Genomic DNA, 22336 nt, shown 5'->3' on the forward strand with positions numbered 1-22336 from the left:
TAGGATAGAAGGACAAATTATTCTAGTTTGCAGACATGATTTTGTATATAGATAAACTGAAAACCTCTGCCCAGAGAAAAACTATCATAAGAAATAAATTCAGTAAGATTGAGGAATCAAAAAATCCATATGTAAATTAGTAACTGTTTTTACATACCAATAAATTAAAAAAATTGCTGAGAATAAAATCAAGAAAACTACTGTGTTCACAATACCAACAAAAAATACCCAGGGATAAATTTAACAAAGGAACAAATAATCTATACAATGAAAATTACAGAATACTGGTGAAAGAAATTGAAGAGAACACACACACACACACACACACACACACACACACAAAGACACCCTATGCTTATGAATTAGAAGACTTAATACTGTTAAAACAGTCACACTACCTAAAGCATAGATTCTATGCAATTCCTACCAAAATACTAATGATAATTGCATTCTTCACAGAAATAGAAAAACACTCCAAAATGTGAACAAAACCATAAACGTTCCAAATAACCAAAGCCATCCTGAGTAAAAAGAAGAAAGCTGAAGACACAAAAATACTGGATTTCAAAGCATAGTATAAAAGGATAACACAAACAGCATAGCACTGACATCAATACAGACACATATACCAATGGAACAGAGCAGAGAACCAAGAAATACATACACATATTTATAGCCAACTGATTTTGAACAAAGGAAGAACAAATATCAAAGAAAAGAAAGTATCTTCCAAAAATGGTGCTGCAGAAATTGGCTATCTATATGCAAAAAAAGAAACTAGACCCCTATACATATGTATTAGTTAGTTTTTCATCATTGTGACAAATACCTGTGAAAAACAACTTAGAGAAGAAAAGATTTATTTTGGCTCACAGTTTCAGAGGTTTCAATTCATGCCAACCAGTTCCATCGCTTTGGGTCTGAGGTAAGGCAGAACAAGGAAGAAGAAATACCCTTCCAGACCATGGCCCCAGTGACCAGCCTTTTCCAACCCCGCCCCAGTTCCCACCACCTCCCAGTAGTCAATTTCTCTAGAAATGACTTAATCTACTAATGAGATCAAATCCCTCAGGATTCAATGACTTCCTCAAAATCTCACTTCTGAATATTGCTGCACTGGAGAACAAACTTCAATAAACAAGCCTTCGGTGGACATTCCAGACTCAAACCATAATAAGAAAACTCAGGGTAGCTGTCATGCCTATCACCTCAGACATATCTCATTTCATTGTGTTAGGAACATTTCAAATTTTCTCTACTAGCTCTTTTGAAATATTTAGTTATTATCAACCATAGTTATTCTACCACACTATAGAAATTAGAAAATATAAAAATCAACTCCAAATGGATCTATAATGGTTAATTTGAATTGTCATCTTGATTAGAGGCTTCTGGGTGTGTCAAAGAGGGCGTGTCTAGGAATCATTGGCATGTGGGATAAGGAACTGAATTGGAGACCCTCCCTAAGCATGCACAGCACCACTCAATAGGATGGGATAAAAGTTGGAAGAACAAAGAAGCAACAGGAGATGCAAACTTGATTCTTCTGAAATGGGTTTTTGATTGCTACTGTGATCATCTAAGGATTTCAGACTCTTGCTTCTTCACTCTTCCACAAAGCAGCGATTCTGCCAGTAATTCTCCAGGGAGTTTCCAGAAGCCGTTGGTCTCTGAGTAGGATAACGCCATTGATCCCTCTTGTTCTGGGGCTTCAGCCTCTTGGACTATGCAGCTAGTGGTTCCTCCACCTCTCCAGCCTGCAGGTGGCCATTGTGAACTATCCAGCTTCTGGTCATGTAAGCCAATCTAATAAATTCCCTTTTCATAATCATACTTTCTGTTCATTCTGTTCCTCTAGAGAACCCTGACTAATACAGGATCAAAAACTTTAAATGCAAAGTCCCATACTATGAAACTACTGTAAAAATGCATTTGCCCCAAAATGCTTCAGGACATTGGTCTAAGCAATGCTTTTATGGATATGATTCCCCCAAATCACAGGAAACAAAAGCAAAAATTGCAAATTGTATTACTTCAAACTATACAGTTTCTGTACAGCAAAGAAAATAACCAATAAAATAAAGAAAAAACCTTCAAAGAAGGAGAAAATAATTTCAAACTATCCAACAAAGGATTAATTTCCCAAATACATAAGGAATTCAAACAACTCAGAAGCTAAATAAATGAATAAATAAATAAATCTGATTTTAAAAGGCAAATGAGGGGATTCAAGATGGCGGACTAGAGGGTGGCTGCATTTCGTGTTGCTCCAGGACTCAGGACTCAAGAAGAGGAGATATAGAGAGACTTGGGACCAACTCAAAGCAGCCGGGTGAGTGCCTCCCACTGGGCAGGTGTCCCGGACGGGGCAGGAGTACCGGACGGGGCGGTAGCCCCGAAAGCAGGGATCTTTGCGAAGTAGAACTGCCGGCGAGACGCCCCTCCCCCCGCCGGAGCAGTGATCGCAGACAACTGGGAGCATTGGAGAGGTGGCTGTTCACCACAGCGCTTGGACTCGGCGCAACCCACCCGGGCTCTGGGAGGCTGCCCAAAGGAGAAGGTGCTCGGTGAGCTGTTTGGACTGAAAGCGACCATCCCTGAACACAGGGGGCTGCCCAGATGAGAGGAGAAATGCGGGCTCGGCACGTCGCTTGGAATTGGAGCAGCTGCACCAGGGCTCTGGGTGGCTATCCAGTGGAACAGCGTGGTGAGTGGTTTGGTCTCAGAGCATCTGCTCCTGAACACAAGGGGGTTGTCTGGAGAAGGAGGAGGAGCGCGGCGGGGTGCTTGGGCTCGAAGTGACTGCACCAGGGCTACGGGTGGCAGTCGGGACAAGAAGGTGCACAGTGAGTTCTTGGGACTCGTGACGCACCAGATCTCTGGGTGACTGCCTGGTGGAGAAAGAGGTGCGTGGTGGGTCACTTGGACTTAGAGCGACCGCACAGAACAACAGGTGGCTGCCGGAGGAAAAGGCGTGTGACGGGTCACTGGGACTCAGAGCGATTGTAAGGGGCTCCAGGTGGCTGCTCAGAGGAGGGGCCGCATAGCCAGGCGAAAAGTGCAGAGCAGGGTCCTAGACGGCTTCTTGGTGGAAGAGCCCCACAGACAAACTGAGGGGCGGAGCGAAGGCTCCAGGACTGCAGGCAGCTTCTCTGAAGAGAGGCAGCCTAAGGAGATTTGTTTGCGAAGGGTGAGGCTTCCAGGCCCAGGAGGTAGGTCCGGGTCCCTGGGAACATTGCAGAAGAAGGCTGCCCAGCCCAGGCAGTAGTTGTGAATTGAACGGAACCTCTGGGAGGAGAACCGACCAGTGAGACCTCCCCACCGGGTGACTCCTCCCTGTCGGGTGAGGTTCTCCCAAAAGGACTGTAAAATCAGAGACACAGGCCCAAACTGGTCTTGCATCAGCCCACATCCTACTTCCCTTTTGGATGACCATTCATCAGCAAGTGAAGGTACCTCTGCCCACTAGCAGGGAATATACCCCACCGGAAGGCCACCACCCCTAGGGAGTCAGCTCCCTTGTGGAGCACTGCATTATCAACTTCCTCCAAGACTTCAGGCTACTGAAGACTAAGAGGGGATATAATAGAAATCTTCAGGGACATTATAAGACAATAGAGGAAATCTGCAATATCACAGCGGTCAACTGATACCTGAACAATATGAGAAAACAAGGAAAGAAAATGCTGCAAACAAATCTAGATGTTACATCAATGAAACCCAACGACAGCATGGCAGAAGAAATGACAAAAAGGGAGTTCAGAATGGACATAATTAAAATGCTCAGGGAAGCAAATGACGAGATGCAAGAGCAAATGCAGGCACTGAATGATCGCACCAATCGACAGTTAAAAGAGCAAATACAGGAAGCAAAAGATCATTTCAATAAAGAGTTAGAGATATTGAAAAAAAAACCAAACAGAAATCCTTGAAATGAAGGAAACAATAAACCAAATTAAGAACTCCATAGAAAGCATAACCAATAGAATAGAACACCTGGAAGACAGAACATCAGACATTGAAGATAAAATATTTAACCTTGAAAACAAAGTTGAACAAACAGAGAAGATGGTAAGAAATCATGAACAGAATCTCCAAGAACTATGGGATATCACGAAGAGGCCAAATTTAAGAATTATTGGAATTGAGGAAGGCTTAGAGAAACAGACCAAAGGAATGAACAATCTATTCAATGAAATACTATCAGAAAATTTCCCAAATCTGAAGAATGAAATGGAAGATCAAGTACAAGAGGCTTATAGGACTCCAAATATACAAAATTACAACAGACCCACACCAAGGCACATTATAATGAAAATGCCCAACATACAAAATAAAGACAGAATTTTAAAGGCCGCAAGAGAGAGGAATCAAATTACATTCAGGGGGAAACCAATACGGATATCAGCAGATTTTTCAATCCAGACCCTAAAAGCTAGAAGGGCCTGGAACAACATTTTTCAAGCCCTGAAAGAAAATGGATGCCAACCAAGAATCTTATACCCAGCAAAACTTACCTTCAAATTTGATGATGAAATAAAATCCTTCCATGATAAACAAAAGCTAAAAGAATTTACAAAAAGAAAGCCAGCATTACAGAGCATTCTCAGCAAAATATTCCACGAGGAAGAGATGAAAAACAAAGAAACAAATCAGCAATGGGAGGAACTATCCTAAAGGAATTGTCAAATAAAGGAAGAACTAAGTCATCTCAAAATAAATAAATAAATAAATAAATAAAATGAACCAAATGACCTGGAATACTAATCATATCTCAATAATAACCCTGAATATTAATGGCCTGAACTCATCAATCAAAAGACATAGACTGGCAGATTGGATCAAAAAGAAAGATCCATCAATATGTTGCCTGCAAGAGACTCACCTCGTAGAAAGAGATACCCATAGACTAAAGGTGAAAGGATGGGGGAAAACATACCATGCACATGGACTCAGCAAAAAAGCTGGGGTATCCATCCTCATTTCAGATAATGTGGACTTCAAGTCAAAACTAGTCAGAAGGGATAAAGAAGGACATTACATACTGCTTAAGGGAACCATAAATCAGCAAGACATAACAATCATAAACATCTATGCCCCAAACTGTGGCTCATCCATGTATGTCAAACAAATCCTTCTCAATTTCAGAAACCAAATAGACCATAACACAATAATACTAGGTGATTTTAACACGCCTCTCTCACCACTGGACAGATCTTCCAGACAAAAATTGAACAAAGAAACCATAGATCTCAATAACACAATCAATAATTTAGACTTAACGGACATTTATAGAATATACCATCCAACCAAGAGCGAATACACTTTCTTCTCAGCAGCACATGGATCCTTCTCTAAAATAGACCATATATTATGCCACAAACCTAATGTAAGCAAATACAAGAAGATAGAGACACCACCTTGTATTCTATCAGATCATAATGGATTGAAGTTAGAAATAAATGAAAGAGTAAAAAACAGAAGCTACTCCAACACCTGGAGATTAAACAATATGCTATTACATGATGAATGGATAACAGAAGATATTAGGAAGGAAATTAAAAAATTCTTAGAGGTAAATGAGAACAAGGAAACATCATATCAAAATCTTTGGGACACTATGAAAGCAGTACTTAGAGGAAAATTTATTTCATGGAGCGCATTCAATAAAAGAAGTAAAAATCAACAAATAAACAACCTAACACTATAGCTCAAAGCCCTAGAAAAAGAAGAACAGACCAACACCAAAAGTAGTAGAAGACAGGAAATAGTTAAACTCAGAGCTGAAATCAACGAAATTGAAACAAAAGAAACTATACAAAAAATTGACAAAATAAATAGTTGGTTCTTTGAAAAAATAAACAAAATTGATAAACCCTTAGCCACTCTAACAAAGAGAAGAAGAGAGAAAACCCAAATCACCAAAATTCGGAATGAACAAGGAAATATCAAAACAGACACGATTGAAATACAAAACATAATTAGAAGCTATTTTGAAAATCTATATTCTAACCAAATAGAAAATTTCGAAGACATCAACAGGTTTCTAGAGACATATGAATTGCCTAAATTGAACGAGGAGGACATACACAATTTAAATAGAACAATTTCAAGTAATGAAGTAGAAGAGGTCATCAAAAGCCTACCAACAAAGAAAAGTCCAGGACCAGATGGGTTCTCAGCCGAGTTCTACAAAATCTTTAAAGAAGAGCTCATTCCAATACTTCTCAAAGTATTCCATGAAATAGAAGAGGAAGGTACCCACCCAAACTCATTCTATGAAACCAATATTACCCTGATACCCAAGCCAGACAGAGACAAATCAAGGAAAGAAAATTTCAGACCGATATCATTAATGAACATTGACGCAAAAATTCTCAATAAAATTTTAGCAAATCGCATACAAAAATATATTAAAAAGATAGTGCACCACGATCAAGTTGGTTTTATCCCAGGGATGCAAGGTTGGTTCAACATCCGGAAATCAATAAATGTAATTCACCATATCAATAGACTTAAAGTCAAGAATCACATGATTATTTCAATAGATGCAGAAAAAGCATTTGATAAAATACAACACCCCTTCATGTTCAAAACACTAGAAAAAATAGGGATAGTGGGAACATTCCTTAACATTGTAAAGGCCATCTATGCTAAGCCCATGGCTAATATCATTCTAAACGGTGAAAAACTGAAAGCATTCCCCCTAAAAACTGGAACAAGACAGGGATGCCCTCTTTCACCACTCCTATTCAATATCGTTCTTGAGACTCTAGCCAGAGCAATTAGACAGACCAAGGAAATTAAAGGAATACGAATAGGAAAAGAAGAACTCAAACTATCCCTATTTGCGGATGATATGATTATATACTTAGAGGAACCAGGAAATTCCACCAGAAAACTGTTAGAACTCATAAGTGAATTCAGTAAAGTGGCAGGTTACAAGATCAATGCTCATAAATCCAATGCATTTTTATACATAAGTGATGAATCCTCAGAAAGAGAAATTATGAAAACTACCCCATTCACCATAGCATCGAAAAAAATAAAATACTTGGGAATCAATCTCACAAAAGAGGTGAAAGACCTCTACAATGAGAACTACAGAACACTAAAGAAAGATATTAAAGAAAACCTTAGAAGATGGAAAGATCTCCCATGTTCTTGGATAGGCCGAATTAATATTGTCAAAATGGCCATACTACCAAAAGTGCTATACAGAAATAGAGCAAGCAATCATGAAATTCATCTGGAAGAATAAGAAACCCAGAATAGCTAAAGCAATCCTTCACCGGAAAAATGAAGCAGGGGGTATCGCAATACCCGAACTTCAACTTTATTACAAAGCAATAGTAACAAAGACGGCATGGTACTGGTACCAAAATAGACAGGTAGATCAATGGTACACAATAGAGGACACGGACACAAACCCAAATAAATACAACTTTCTAATACTAGACAAAGGTGCCAAAAATATGCAATGGAGAAAAGATAGCCTCTTCAACAAATGGTGCTGGGAGAATTGGAAATCCATATGCAACAGAATGAAACTAAACCCATATCTTTCACCCTGCACAAAACTCAACTCAAAATGGATTAAGGACCTTGGAATCAGACCAGAGACTCTGCAGATTATAGAAGAAAAGTAGGTCCCGATCTTCAACATGTCGGGCTAGGACCAGACTTCCTTAACAGGACTCCCTTAGCACAAGAAATAAAAGCAAGAATCAATAACTGGGATAGATTCAAACTAAAAAGCTTTCTCTCAGCAAAGGAAACTATCAGTAATGTGAAGAAAGAGCCTACAGAGTGGGAGAATATCTTTGCCAATCATACTTCGGATAGAGCACTAATCTCCAGAATCTATAAAGAACTCAAAAAACTCTACACCAAGAATTCAAATAATCCAGTCGACAAATGGGCTAAGGAAATGAACAGACACTTCACAGAAGAAGATGTACAAGCAATCAATAAACATATGAAAAAATGTTCAGCATCTCTAGTAATAAGAGAAATGCAAATCAAAACCACCCTAAGATTCCATCTCACCCCAATTAGAATGGCGATTATCAAAAATACAAGCAACAGGTGTTGGCGAGGATGTGGGGAGAAAGGTACACTCATACATTGCTGGTGGGGCTGCAAATTAGTGCAGCCACTCTGGAAAGCAGTGTGGAGATTCCTTAGAAAACTTGGAATGGACCCTCCATTTGACCCAGCTATCCCACTCCTTGTCCTATACCCAAAGGACTTAAAATCAGCATACTACAGAGATACAGCCACATCAATGTTCATAGCTGCTCAATTCACAATAGCCAGACTATGGAACCAACCTAGATGCCCTTCAATTGATGAGTGGATAAAGAAACTGTGGTATATATACACAATGGAATATTACTCAGCCATAAAGAATGACAAAATTACGGCATTTGCAGGCAAATGGATGAAATTGGAGAATATCATGCTAAGTGAGATAAGCCAATCTCAAAAAGCCAAAGGACGAATGATATCGCTAATAAGTGGAGGATGACACATAAAGGGGGGGAGGGAAGGGTTAATATTAGGGTTAGAGTTAGGGTTAGGGAGGGGGGCAAGTATGGAGGAAGAAAGTACTGTATAGAGGGTAAAGAGGGGTGGGAGGGGTGGGGGGAAGGGAAAAAATAACAGAATGAATCAAACAACATTACTCTATGTAAATTTATGAATACACAAATGGTATGCCTTTACGCCATGTACAAACAGAGAAACAAGATGTATCCCATATGTTTACAATAAAAAAAAAAAAAGGCAAATGACCAGAGTAGACATTTCTCAAAAAAGGATTTATAAGTGGCCAGCAAGTATGTGAAAAATTATTCAACTTCACTGATCATCAGGGAAATGTAAATCAAAATCCCAATAGAAAATTATCTCATCTCAGTTAGAATAGCTACTATCAAAAAAACAAAATAAGAATAATAATATATTAATATATTATTAATAATTCATACATCATTAATAATATGTTATTAATAATAATAAATTCTGGTGAGGATATGGAGAAAGAGGAACTCATACACTGTTGATTTGAATGTAAATTAATATGGCCAGCATGGAAAATATTATGTAGATTCCTAAAAAATTAAGAAATACAACTACTTTATGATATACTTATCATATCCCCTTAAGAGTCAGAAGTTCAAAGGAATTGAAATTATATTGAAAAGACATTTGCACCCACATGCTTCTTGCTATACTATTCACAATAGCTAAAACATTGACTCAACCTGGGTACCTATCAATGGATGAACAGATAAATAAAATGTAATACATATACCCAATAGAATATTCAGCCACAAAAGGAGTGGGATTCTGTAATTTGCTGCAGAATTGAAGGACATTATCTTCAGTGAATTGTCAAGCACAGAAAAACAAATATCTCATGTTCTCATTTATATGTGGAAGCCAAAAGGTTAATCTCAAAGAAGTAGGGAAGAGAAAAAGGTTACTAGATGTTGGCAAAGGGTGTAGGGGAGTGAGGAATGAATAAAGGTTGATTATTGGGGACCAGGGTACAGTTGAAAAGGAGAAATCTTTTCTACTGTTCTATTGCAGAGTAGGACAACTGTGTGGAGAACAATTAACTGAATGTTTCAAAACAGCTGGTAGAAGATTTTGAATATTCCCAACACAAAGAAATGATGCATATCTGAAGTGATGAACATGCCAACTATGCTGATCTAATCATGATATATTGAGTATGTCCACTGTGATGTTACATTGAAGCCATAAATACATATAATTACTATGTTAATTAAAAATAAAATAGAAAATAAACAATCCAGAATGTTGACATGGAATGAAGGAAGAGTAATCCAGTACTATATTGAGAACCTTTGTCTTCATGATCAGGTACAAAGCCACTTTCCATCCAGCACTGGACCCTAGATTTAATTTCCCCCTTGTGGTCTTCCTTCTTCCCTCTGTATTGGGCACGTGTACTTGGACTCCTTGACTTTGAACCTTGTTGGACATTGAAGATTCTTGCTGACACTCATCATTCCAATGCATTGCTTTTGGATCCCTTGGGCAATAAATATCCTTTGGGCCATAACCTTGCCCTTATTTCAGTGAGCTGAGTGGTGAGCAGTGCTCACACTGGGGTATTGTAAGAAGTACTTAGTTTGGGTAAAAGGGATGATGATAAATAGTGGAATATGCCTTGCTGATGGAAAAGATTATCTGACCCTTGAATTTTTCTTTTTGGTAGTATCCCAAAAATGGCAATGTTTCTAAATATTAATAATCGCCTCTCACAATCCCCAAGTATACCTCTATACAGTTATTACAGGTTATTCCAAATTTATGCAAACGCTTTCTGCTTCCCATTTTTTCAACAAAATCCTTCAAAATAAAGCTCAAATGTCATCTCTTTTATGAAGCATTTCTACACTGGGCCTGGTAGTTTGTTGTTCTGTTCTTTGTCTTTCTATAGTTGTTTAAAGAAATGAAAAGCAATCGCCATAATGTTTTGTAGTGTTTTCATTTAAATATGCATCTCTACATTCATACTACACACTCAGTCTGCTTCCCCAAACCTACCAAACTACCTTCCTACAGCAAGCACTGAATAACTCCTTCCTATGTGAATGTTCAGTGAGACCAGTGAGGAAAGCAGAACAGTAACTACCATCCCTGTTCTATAGGCCAATTGACTTCATGGAGGTCTGAGAGACAGGCTGCCCAAGGGTCACACGGCTACATACTAACAAAACTGGGACTCAAGTCCAAATTCTCTGAAACTCAAGTCCAAATTCTCAGTGTGGAATCCTTTCCATTCGAAATGTCATCTTTAAATCCAAATAGGAAAATAGAACCTTCAAACACAATAGCAATAGATTATTCAAGGCCTAAAGCTTAGACATACAAGGATACATGAGCAGTGTTCTGGGTGTCCAGCCCCAGAGCAAAGTTGTCTGAGGTTAACATATTACTCAAGTTTAATTAAGTAGTAGCACATATTATATTATACCTGAGCTTGAGCTGGGGTGGTAAACCTTTGGTTTAGAAGAGTCAAGATCAGTGACTTCAGTGAAGTTCTAGACAGGAGAAAGTTTCACAGATTAGGATTTTTCGTTTGTTTGTGTGCAAGTCACAAAGTATCATATTAATTTTATGTGTAAACTTCTTAGGGCAGCTGTGCAAAATAAGTTGACATTTTCCCATCTTCACAAACTGAAAAATAAAAATACAAAAGTTAAAGAACAAGGCAAAGGTGGAATCCTGACTCTTCAGTCCTTTATTGACTTACGAAACCAGAGAGTATGGCAAAAAGCAGCCTTAGAGCAAAGCCTCACTTTGAATCTGCAGCGTCCAACAGACCCTTGTTCAGTGCAATTGAGCAAGCTTATTCAGAAATACTCTCACAGCATGCATTTAAAGAGCAACAAACTCTTTTTTTTATTATTGTTTGTTCTATTTAGTTATACATAATAGCAGAATGAACTTTGATTCATTGTACACAAATGGAGTGCAACTTCTCATTTCTCTGGATGTACACAATGTAGAAGCCCTCCATTTGTGTAATCATACATGTACATAGGGTAATGATGCCTGTCATATTCCACCATCTTTCCTTCCCCCAACCCCAGTCCCTCCCCTCATTTCCCTCTACACAATTCAACATTCCTGCATTCTTCATTATGTCCCCCTCTCCCCCCGCTCCCCCTGTTATGTATCAGCATCCACCTATCAGAGAAAAACATTCAGCCTTTGTTTTTTGGGGGGATTGGCTTATTTTACTTAGCATGATATTCTCCAGCTCCATCCATTACCTGCAAATGCCATAATTTTATTCTTCTTTATGGCTGAATAATATTCCATTGTGTATATATACCACAGTTTCTCTATCCACTCATGTATTAAAGGGCATCTACGTTGGTTCCATATTTTAGCTATTGTGAATTGAGCTGCTATAAACATTGATGTGGTTGTGTCACTGCAGTATGCTGATTTTAAGTCCTTTGGGGTTTTGTCTTTTAGGAAATATCTCCACCTTAAGGTTACGACTGGTCACCTCATCATTGCTCTTTGAACTACTCATCTTGCCCCTGGCTCCCCATCCCAAACAAGTTGTGAATTCCCTGTCTCACAACCCCACAACCACCTTTTATCCCAAGGTTGCACCTCGGTATGAGCAGTTTTCTCCATTCCACGTGTGGCAGGACCTCAAGCTTGTGGCTTCTTAGTACTCACCCTCTTGAATCCATCCTTTCTTCCCACTGCAGCTCCCCCACTGCAGCTTTTCAAGAACTTCACACTTCTATTTGACCCTTTATCTTCAGTCTGGCCTCATTTTAATCATTGTACATGGTGGAGTCAGGCTAATATTTTAAAACAAATTTAACTGTGGCTCCTTGGCTGCTTTAAAACCCTTTGATCTCTTTTGACCAGCTCCCTCCACCGACATTCTAATCTCTCTCTAGGACAGAGTGCCAACACCTTCGGGTGGCTTAGGAGACTTTCATAATCTGGGGCTGTGTCTCTCTGCCCTCATCTCTCCTCACTCCATTTTATAGTCTATATTCCATCCAGACTAAAAAACTTGCAGTACCATGAAGACACTGTGTTGCTGTCCGTAGCCTATTCTCTGGGCTATATAAATGTAATTCCTCATATTTTTACATTTGCTTAGCCTATTTCCCATGCCAGGTCTTCTGTACCTTTTAATTATTTGGGTAATTCCACAGTAGTTAAGATAAGCTTGCACAAAGTAGGACACTAATAAGTATTAGTGGAGAGAATAAATGATGTAACTAGTGATAGAGGATTGATATCATGAATATCCCTGTAAGGTGAAAGTTGTATAATCTAGGAAAATTAACACACTGACATCTCCCTTCTTTGCCTGATGCACATCAGTGTTACAATATAGGGGAGTTTGATCATATTGTGCAACTTTAGCCAGTTTTTATTTTTGCTGTTTTTCCGACTGGAGTAGAGCAAAAGACCACAGTTGGAACTATGATAGGCAAAGCAACTTTAAAAATTCTTGGTATTTGTCTTGACTTTTCCAAAGCTCAGACTTTGTCCTGGCTTTTTCTTTAAGATTTTACCAACAGTAGAATATCTGGCCTAAATGTTTTGGCACTGGTTAAATAACCACATTTTTAAGAAATGAGAAGTGAGTCAGTGTCTCCCCAGAGCCTATAAATTAGTGCCTGGTCATGGTTTAGGCCTGCTTCTCAAACTTGAGTATGCATAAGAATTCTGGAGAAGCCTGGAGGTTCCCTGGTCCTCACTCTCAAAGTACTCAGACAAGTCTCAAGAATTCGCACATCTACCAAGTACCTGGGTGAAGCTGACACTGGCAGTCCAGGAACCAGACCTTCTGTAGCCCCACTTTTGCCAATGATCAGCTGTTATTTATTGAGAGTCTGCAGTGTCAAAGACTCCACACACAGGAGAGATCCTGCCAAGAGGCTATCACATCCATCCTACTCACTGAATCCCTACCATGCCATCAAATGCTGGCTCACACAGCAGTATTCAGAGATAAATAAGAAGCCATCTTTGCTCACCAAAGGGTCCCAGTTTAGTTATACAAATTTATACATAATTATCAGTATCTGATCATTCAGATTCTGGTACAGATTAGGGTTGTTGAGTTCAGTAGCTTATTTCCATTAGAGCATAGACTAATGACTGTAGTAGATTAAAATAGAAAAGGGGATTTTAGACCCGACAATGAAATGAAAGAATCCTATCTTAAGGAATTTGTATGTACTTCAGTGTTTTATAGGGAGAACAAAATTTTTGAAAAGGAGAGTAATGTTGGTGGTTTCTTGGAACACTGATAGCAGTTTTTTGATAGCAATTTGGATGGTAATATGAATGAACTGAAAAAAAGAGACTAGGAGTCTGGTGGAAAGTGACTGCTATCATTCCAACAGAAAGTAATGAGAGGGACTGGGGTGCAGCTCCGTGGGTAGAGCGCTTGCCTAGCATGCAGGGGGCAAAAAATAAAATAATGAGAGCATAAGGTAGGGAGTGGCAGAGAAGTTATGATTTTATTACAAATAGATAGCTCCCTTCAGGCACAGCAATAGAACTCCAGGGATATTCATACTCCCCAGGGTAATGTGTGAGGCCCTGTAAAGACCTCATAAACCAATGTGTTGGTGCTTTCTTCATGTTGACATAAAGGGAGAAATCAGGGCTGTTTATTCGTTAATGTCTTCCCAGCACATAATAAAGTTCCTGGTACTTAATAGGTGCCAAGTAAATATATACTGATTGATTGCCAAGCTGGAAAAGGCTATAGGTATCATATAAACTTAGCCCTTCATTATTTGTTCATAAACACAGAAACTGAGGCCAAAAGAAGAGTTAACTAAAATCCTACATCTGGTTACCAATAAAACTAGAACTAGAACCCACACGTCTTGACTTCCAGTCCAGGGTTTTTTCACATCTCACCAAGCCCTCTTGTCAGGCTTCTATTTTCGTGTTCTGGGTAATGAGCTACTTCTGCATGACCTCACTGTTTTCTGTTTGTCTGCCACATGCTGTGGTCTGGCAGACAGCAACTCATTTAAGTCATCTTCTTCAAGCCAATGGCATCCTTGACTAAGATAATAAAGTGTTTTTCTCTAGTATGCATCCCAATTGAAGTGGTTTGTTTTCCTCTATTTTGTATTCCACTACAAGTGGATCATAACCTAATTCCACAAACCTTTCAAATGGAGAAAAGCAGGAACTGCTGAGAGACATTAAATCATCTAACAGTATCTTCCATTGAAAAATGTATCACATGAAAAATGCAGCAAGATCTCTTGGTCAAACCTAGTGAGTGTGAGTGTTCTTGGTTGTATCCCCAAGAAAGTCCTTCAATAAACATATTGTCTACGCCTTGGAATATGTATTCTGGAGAAAATAAAGAGGAAAGGAGCATAGTACTCTAACTCCAAAGGAAAATTGGCATTATTTCTACTATTTGCCCCTTTCTATCTGTGCAATATATTAGGTCTATGTGAGTTTGCATTGTTACTTAAACCAAGGAAGAACACTGGGTTTTAATTCCAAATTTCTACCTGTTGGTCACTATGCACAGGATATGTGGCCTAAAAGCCACTTAAACTCTGAGTTAATTTCTCCATCCATAAAAGGAAACATCCATACATTACTGAAACTTTGAGAAGTTATGGGGAAAATATATATGATGGCACTTGAAACTTCTGACACAATCATACATAGTAAAAAGAAACATCATTGTCACTTGGATAATTTCTGTATAGTTTTATAACTGTGTTGTAGAGGGAGAAGGTAGAAGAATTTTGTTGGTTACATGTCCAAGGCTACTTAGGTATACCAGCTCATATGCTTATATTTCCTTTAAATTTTTAATTTCCATTTATTGAAGTGCTTATCATATGCCAGATATTTAGCTGTATGGACATCAGTACAACAATTATGCATAGTAGAGATTATTTTCATTTCACAGATGAGGAAAACAGATTTATAAGAGGCAAAAGTTAAACAGTAGTTTTGCAGAAATTCTAATATTGTCAATCTAATTAAAAAGTTTGCTATCTTTCTTATACTGCATAAGTGTAAACCTAAACCCTACATTATTTAAAGTTAGATAAATAAACGTGTTTAAATTTTTAAAAGGAGATAACCAATTTATTGAGTCATTAAGGGTCCCATAGTCTTAACAGTTTTATCATTGCTCAAGTCCCAAATCTCTTTTGAGACCCAAGGAAAATTCTCAACCGTGAGTCCCTCTAAAAATCGAAAGCAAGTTACATATGTCCAATATACAGTGGCCCAGAGTAAACATTCCCACTCTAAAAGGGAGGAACAGGAGCATAGAAAAAAAGAGAGGGGCTAAAGCAAGACAAAAACTCAGGGAGGCAAACTGGTCCTTCAACATGCCCTGCAATTCTGCATACGCATCTAGAGCACATGATAACAAGATGTTATTTCCAAAGGGTTTAGGCAGCCCTGCCGTCTTTGCCCTTTCTTGTTGCAGCCCTCAGGCCTTTTGGGCTAGTTCTCACCACATCCTCCAGCTTTTCTTGGCACCTAGTCCATGTTATCAGTGTGTCTGAATTCCTGGGTTCTCCGAAGTAGCTTTGCCTTCACCTTTACCACTTCACGTGATGGTTTATTTGAATTGTCAACTAGATTGGATTAATAACTGCCCTTGATTAAGAGGCTTCTGGGTGTGTCAGTGAGGGTGTGTCTAGGAATCATTGGCATGTGGGATTGCAAACTGAAGTGGAGATCTCCCTAAGCATGGTCAGCACCATCCAATAGGATGGTGGCTTGTATGGAATAAAAGTCGGAAGAACAAGGAAGCAGCAGCAGATGCAAGCTTGATTCTTCTGGAATGGATTCTTGATTGCTACTGTGATCATCTGAAGATTTTGGACTCTTGCTTCTTCACTCTTCCAAAGCAGTGATTCTGCCAGTGATTCTCCAGGGAGTTTCCAGAAGCCTTTGGTCTCAGAGTAGGATAGCACCATTGATCTCTCTTGTTCTGGGGCTTCAGCCTCTTGGACTGTTCAACTACTGATTCCTCCACCTCTCCAGCCTGCAGGTGGCCATTGTGGATTATCCAGCTTCTGGTTGCATAAGTCAATCTAATAAATCCCCTTTTATTTTTTGTCCTTCCTGTTGATTCTGTTCCGCTAGAGAACCCTGTCTAATACATCATGCATCACCCTCCAGGGGACAGCCTGTAGAGTCTCTGACCCTACTACATTTTGCCTGGACTTGCAGACCTTCCTTGAGCTCTCAATGAAAGCCTCCATGACCTCCTAACTTGAGCATCATGTATTCCTGCAGAACTATGGATGATGCTAAGGTCTACTGCCAGCTTGCACAGTACCTGGCCCCCCTGATAACACAGCTGAAGTAGCTTCTGAATGTCTATATGGCTTAGCATGGTGAAAAAACACCCTAGGTTCCCCTATGCTAGTAGGGTGCCTCAATATCTCTTCTCAAAAGAGCTTTACCCTGAAGCCTGGAGGGATATGTTCCTGCAAATTCCTCAGATGCCCTCAAGTAATCTTTCCTTTTGAATACGTGTAAAGTTCTAACATCTCTTTAGGGGCTATAATCTCTTTGGCATGCACAACTTCCTTGGCCCTAGCTTTACGTGTACTTTTCTGGCCAATAGTCAAGTTTTTAGAATCCTTTAGCTATACTTTTTTCTCCTGATCCTCACAGCAAATCTGGCTAAAAGCTGCCAGCAACATCCATGCCACTGACTGAATACTACATTGTCTTGAAATTTCCTCCACTAGATTAATTTGTCCATCACCTTTAGATTCAATCTCACAGAAAGCCTTAGGACATGAGTAAAATGTAGACAATTTCTTTGCCAGAATAAAACAAGAATTACCAGCAGTCTAATTCCCAATACAGTCTTCATTTCCCTCAGAAACCTCATGAGCACAGCCCACATTCCTACTGACATCCTGGTTTTCTAAGCCTCCACTAGAATTATCCATTGTGCTCTGCTTAAAACATCCTAAATCTTTTCCAGCTTGCATCTCTAAACTCTTCAAAATTTCTCTTGCAAACCAGCTCCAAAAGCTTCTTGTCAGGTTAGACACAACAATGACCCCACTCCTTGTACCAATTTCTGTTTTAGTTAGCTTTTTTATTTCTGTGACAAAAACACCTGACAAGAACAACTTAGAGGAGAAAAAGTTTATTTGGAGTTCATGGTTTCAGGGGTCTCAGCTCATAGATGGCTGACTCTATTGCTCTGGACTCGGGGTGTGGCAACACAGTCAGGGTAGAAGAGCCCAGCAGAGAAAACTGCTCAACTAATGGTGGGGTCAGAAATCAGAGAGAGAAACAAGAAGGGGCCACAGAGAAGACACACCATTTCAGGAAACATCCCCTGTAACCTTCCTCCTTCGTGCCTCATTTGCCTGCAGTTACTACCCAGTCAGTCCATTTAAACTAGGATGAATTGACTAGGTTATGGCTCTCATAATCCAATCATTTCACCTCTGAATATTCCTATATTAACTGAAACTTTTGGGAGAAACTTCATATCTAAACAAAACACTACATTATCTAAATAAAGGAAGGAAATAACATAATGAAGTATTTACATATTTTCAGTGACTATGATATCCAGGAAAATGTTTGTGTGACTTTCTGAGACAACAGAATATGAAATATGTAAAAAAGACAATGGATCATATCATTGTTACAGAAAAATAAGGAAAATTATGGCACTGGAAAGAGACAAGTGGCCCTTGGAGATATAGAAGAGCAATGTTTATTTTGTATTGGTGGAGGCTCAGCAGAGTTCTCTCTGAAAGCTGAGCATCGCCCCTTTGTTCTCAGTATTTTTTAGATAGTTCAGACTTCTAGGTTTCAAGACATTTTATTGTTTATTCTATTTAGTTATACATGACAAGCAGAATGCGTTTTAATTTATTGTGCACAAATGGAATGTAACTTGTCATTTCTCTGCTTGTACACAATGTAGAGTCACACCATTTGTGTAATCATATATGTACATAGGGTAATGATGTTTGTCTCATTCCACCATCATTCCTTCCCCCTTCCCCCGCCCCTCCCCTTATTTCCCTCTAAACAATCCTACATTCCTCCATTCTTCCCTTACCTCCCCCCACCATTATGTATCATCATTCACTTACCGTAGGATGCATTTGGTCTTTGGTTTTTTTGGGGATTAGCTTATCTCACTTACCATGATATTCTCCAACTCTATCCATTTACCTGAAAATGCCATAATTTTATTTTTCTTTATGGCTGAATAATATTCCATTTTGTATGTATACCAGTTTCTTTATCCATTCATCTATTGAAGGACATCTAGGTTGGTTCCATAGTTTAGCTATTGTGAATTGAGTTGCTATAAACATTGATGTGGCTGTGTCACTGCAGTCCTATAAGTCCTTTGGGTACAGGCCAGGGAGTGGGATAGGTGGGTCAAATTTTGTAAGGAATCTCCATACTGCTTTCCAGAATGGCTGCACCAATTTGTAATCCCACCAGCAATGTATGACTGTACCATTTTCCCCACCCTTGCCAACACCTATTGTTGCTTGTATTCTTGATAATAGTCATTCTAATTATAGTGAGATAAAATCTTAGAGTATTTTGATTTGCATTTCTCTAATTACTAGAGATGTTGAATATTTTTTCATATATTTGTTTATCGATTATATATCTTCTTTTGTGAAATGTCTGCTCAGTTCCTTAGCCCTTTTATTGATTTCTTATGCAAACAACCTTAATTACTCTCCTTTTTTTCAGGCAACTCTGGCTCCTGCCATAGCTGCTAAGCAAGATTTAAAAGTGAAAAGAAACATCTTGGGACGGAGTTGCTTCTTCATCATCTTTGATGCCCTTGAAAACCAAGATTTGTTTGTGTTAAAGACAATGATAGAAGAAGTTAAGTCACATCAGAATTATAGCCCTGAACTTTCATTAGAAGTATTAATATGCACTCATAAGGTGTTTTGCCTTAAAATAAATAAATTCAATTGCATATATAATGTATTCATTTATTTTTTCTTTTCTTCTAATGCTCTTGTCTAGGTATAGTATCTTAGCCTCATAGAGAGTTGGGAATTGTTTTTACTCCTGTTCAATTTTCCTGAACTTTGTGTCAAATTCATGCTATGAATGAATAAATGGTGGAAATTCTGAGTGAAGTCATCTGGGCTAAAGTTTCATTTATGGGAAGAGTTTTTGAAACTGCAAATAATTTTTTAGCATACATATGGCTACCTAAATTATCATTTCTCATGATTTTAGTTAGTTTGGTTCTTCAAGAAATTTTCCTTTAATCCATGTTATTTAAGATATTGTCCTTAGTTATTCATTTACTTTGTATTATTTTGCTACTTATAGGATCTCTAGAGATACCATCTTTTTATTCCTGATATTAGTAACTTGTTTATTCTTATTTTTTTCTCAATGAATCTGACTAGATATAAAAGAATTTTTTAAACTTCTAAAAAGTGTATCTTTGCTTTCATTAATTTTCATTCTCATTTTTCTGTTTTTTATTACACTGATTTCTGCTGGAATATTTACTTTTTTTATTTTTCTGATTAATCTGGATTCAATTCACTATATTGTCTCTAGATTCCTAAAGTGGAAGCTAAAGTCATTAATTTGAGACTTTTTTATTTTCTAATTGTTATAGTTTGGATCTGGAATGCTTTCTACCAAAAGCTCATTATTAAAAACATGATTCTTAGTGCAGCAATGTTCAGCATTGGCACTTTTAGGCAATGAGTAGACTCTAACCTTATCAGTGGATTAAGCCACTTGCTGTATTAATCCATTGATGGTTAAATGACTACTGGATTGTAACTGTAAGCAAGTGGGGCATGGATGGAAGAAGGAAATCACTGGAGGCATGGACTTGAACTATAGCCCTCCATTTCCTTTCCTCTCTCTGTTTTCCAGCTGACTTGAGTTGAGCAGCTCTCCTCCATCATACTCTTCTGCCATGATGTTCCTTCCTTGAAGTAAGCCATCCAGGAAACAAACTTCTGAAACTGTGAGCCGATATAATCCAAAATAATTTATTCCTGTCAGGAGTTTTTCTCACAGCCAAGAAAAGCTGACTAACTCACTAAGCTACGTATTTAGTGACATAAAATTCCCATTAAGTATTGATGTAGTAGCAGTCTACACATTTTGAGGATGTCTTTATTTTCAACCATTTCAAAACATCTATTTACCTTCTCTTTGAAATCTTCTTTGACTCACAGGTTATTTAGAAATATCTTATTTAGTTTCCAAAACTGACTTTTCCAGATGTCTGTCACTGATTAATATCTAACTGAAGTTCATTGTGGTCAGATAATATCCACCATATAACTTGAATCCTTTTAATTTTATTGAAACTTCTTTTGTGACCCATAATATGGCCTATTTTAGTAAACTTGCTGTATATATTTTAAAAGGATGTTCATTCTAACCTTGTCAGGCACAGTGTTACACAAATCTCAATTAGATCAAGTTGATTGATAGTGTTCATGTCTTCTATACACTTACTGATTTTCTTTCTTTTATTTGATGAACTATTAAGAAAGTGTTATTTAAAATACCACCTAATTGTGAATTATCTCCTTTTTGGAGGGGGGTACCAGGGATTGAACTCAGGGGCACTGGACCACTGAGCCACATCCCCAGTCATATTTTGTATTTTTATTTATGGACAGGGTCTCACTGAGTTGTTTAGCATCTCACTTTTGCTGAAGCTGGCTTTGAACTTGTGATCCTCCTGCCTTAGCCTCCTGAGACACTGGGATTATAGGCATGCACCACCACCCAGCATGAATTGTCTCTTACTTCTTGCATGTTTATCAGGTTTTTCTTCTTTCATTTCAAAGTCTGCCTCAAAATATTATGTACATATATCTATTGCATTGTTATATGTCAATTAATTTAACACTTTATCATTGTGAAATGACCCTCATCCCTGGGAATGCTTTTGTTATAAAATGTACTTTGTCTGATTTTACTTTAGTCATTACAGATTGGTATTAGCTTTTCATGTCTTTTTCTATCATTTTATTTTTAACCTATGTCCTTATAGTTAGAATGGGTTTCTTTTAGAAAACATATAATATGTACTTGATTTAAATTCAATATGATATACACTTTTCATTGGCAATTTCAGATAAATTACATTTAATATAATTTTTGGTATATTTAGATATGTTGATATGTTTAGCAACATTCGATCTTGCTCTTTGCATTTATATTTGTCTCATTTGTTCTTTGTTTCCTTTCTCCTCTTTTCTTTTTTTATTTTGGCATTATTCTGATTTTATTCTAGATGTTTTGTTGGCTTACTTAGCTATAACTCTTTGTTTTGTTATTCTAGAAGTTTCTTTAGATTTTATGGTATACATAAAGTGATATCATAACACTTCATTATAATACAAGAATCATACATTTCTACTTGTTCTTTCCTAGTCTCCATGTTATTATAACATTTTATATGTATAAAAATCTGTTATTTGTACATGTATTATAAACACAAAGCTACATTGGCATTGCTTTTAAATAAACAACTATTTTTAAATGAATTTAAATGATACTTGTACAAAATCTTACATAGTTAACTGATGACACTTTCTAGTCTTCCTAATTTTTTGTTTCCATCTGGTATCATATTTCCTTCTGTCTGAAAAATTTAATTTTTTTTCAAATTTGTATTTCAAAAAATATTTTGTCTTCAGCTTTGAAAGAAACTCCATTGATTATTGTATTCTACATTATTAATTATTCTTCTCTAAACACTTTAAAGTTGCTTTATAGGGTTGGGGTTGTGGCT

Source organism: Sciurus vulgaris, assembly GCF_902686455.1.
Source record: "Sciurus vulgaris genome assembly, chromosome: 10".
NCBI classification, from domain to species: domain Eukaryota; kingdom Metazoa; phylum Chordata; class Mammalia; order Rodentia; family Sciuridae; genus Sciurus; species Sciurus vulgaris.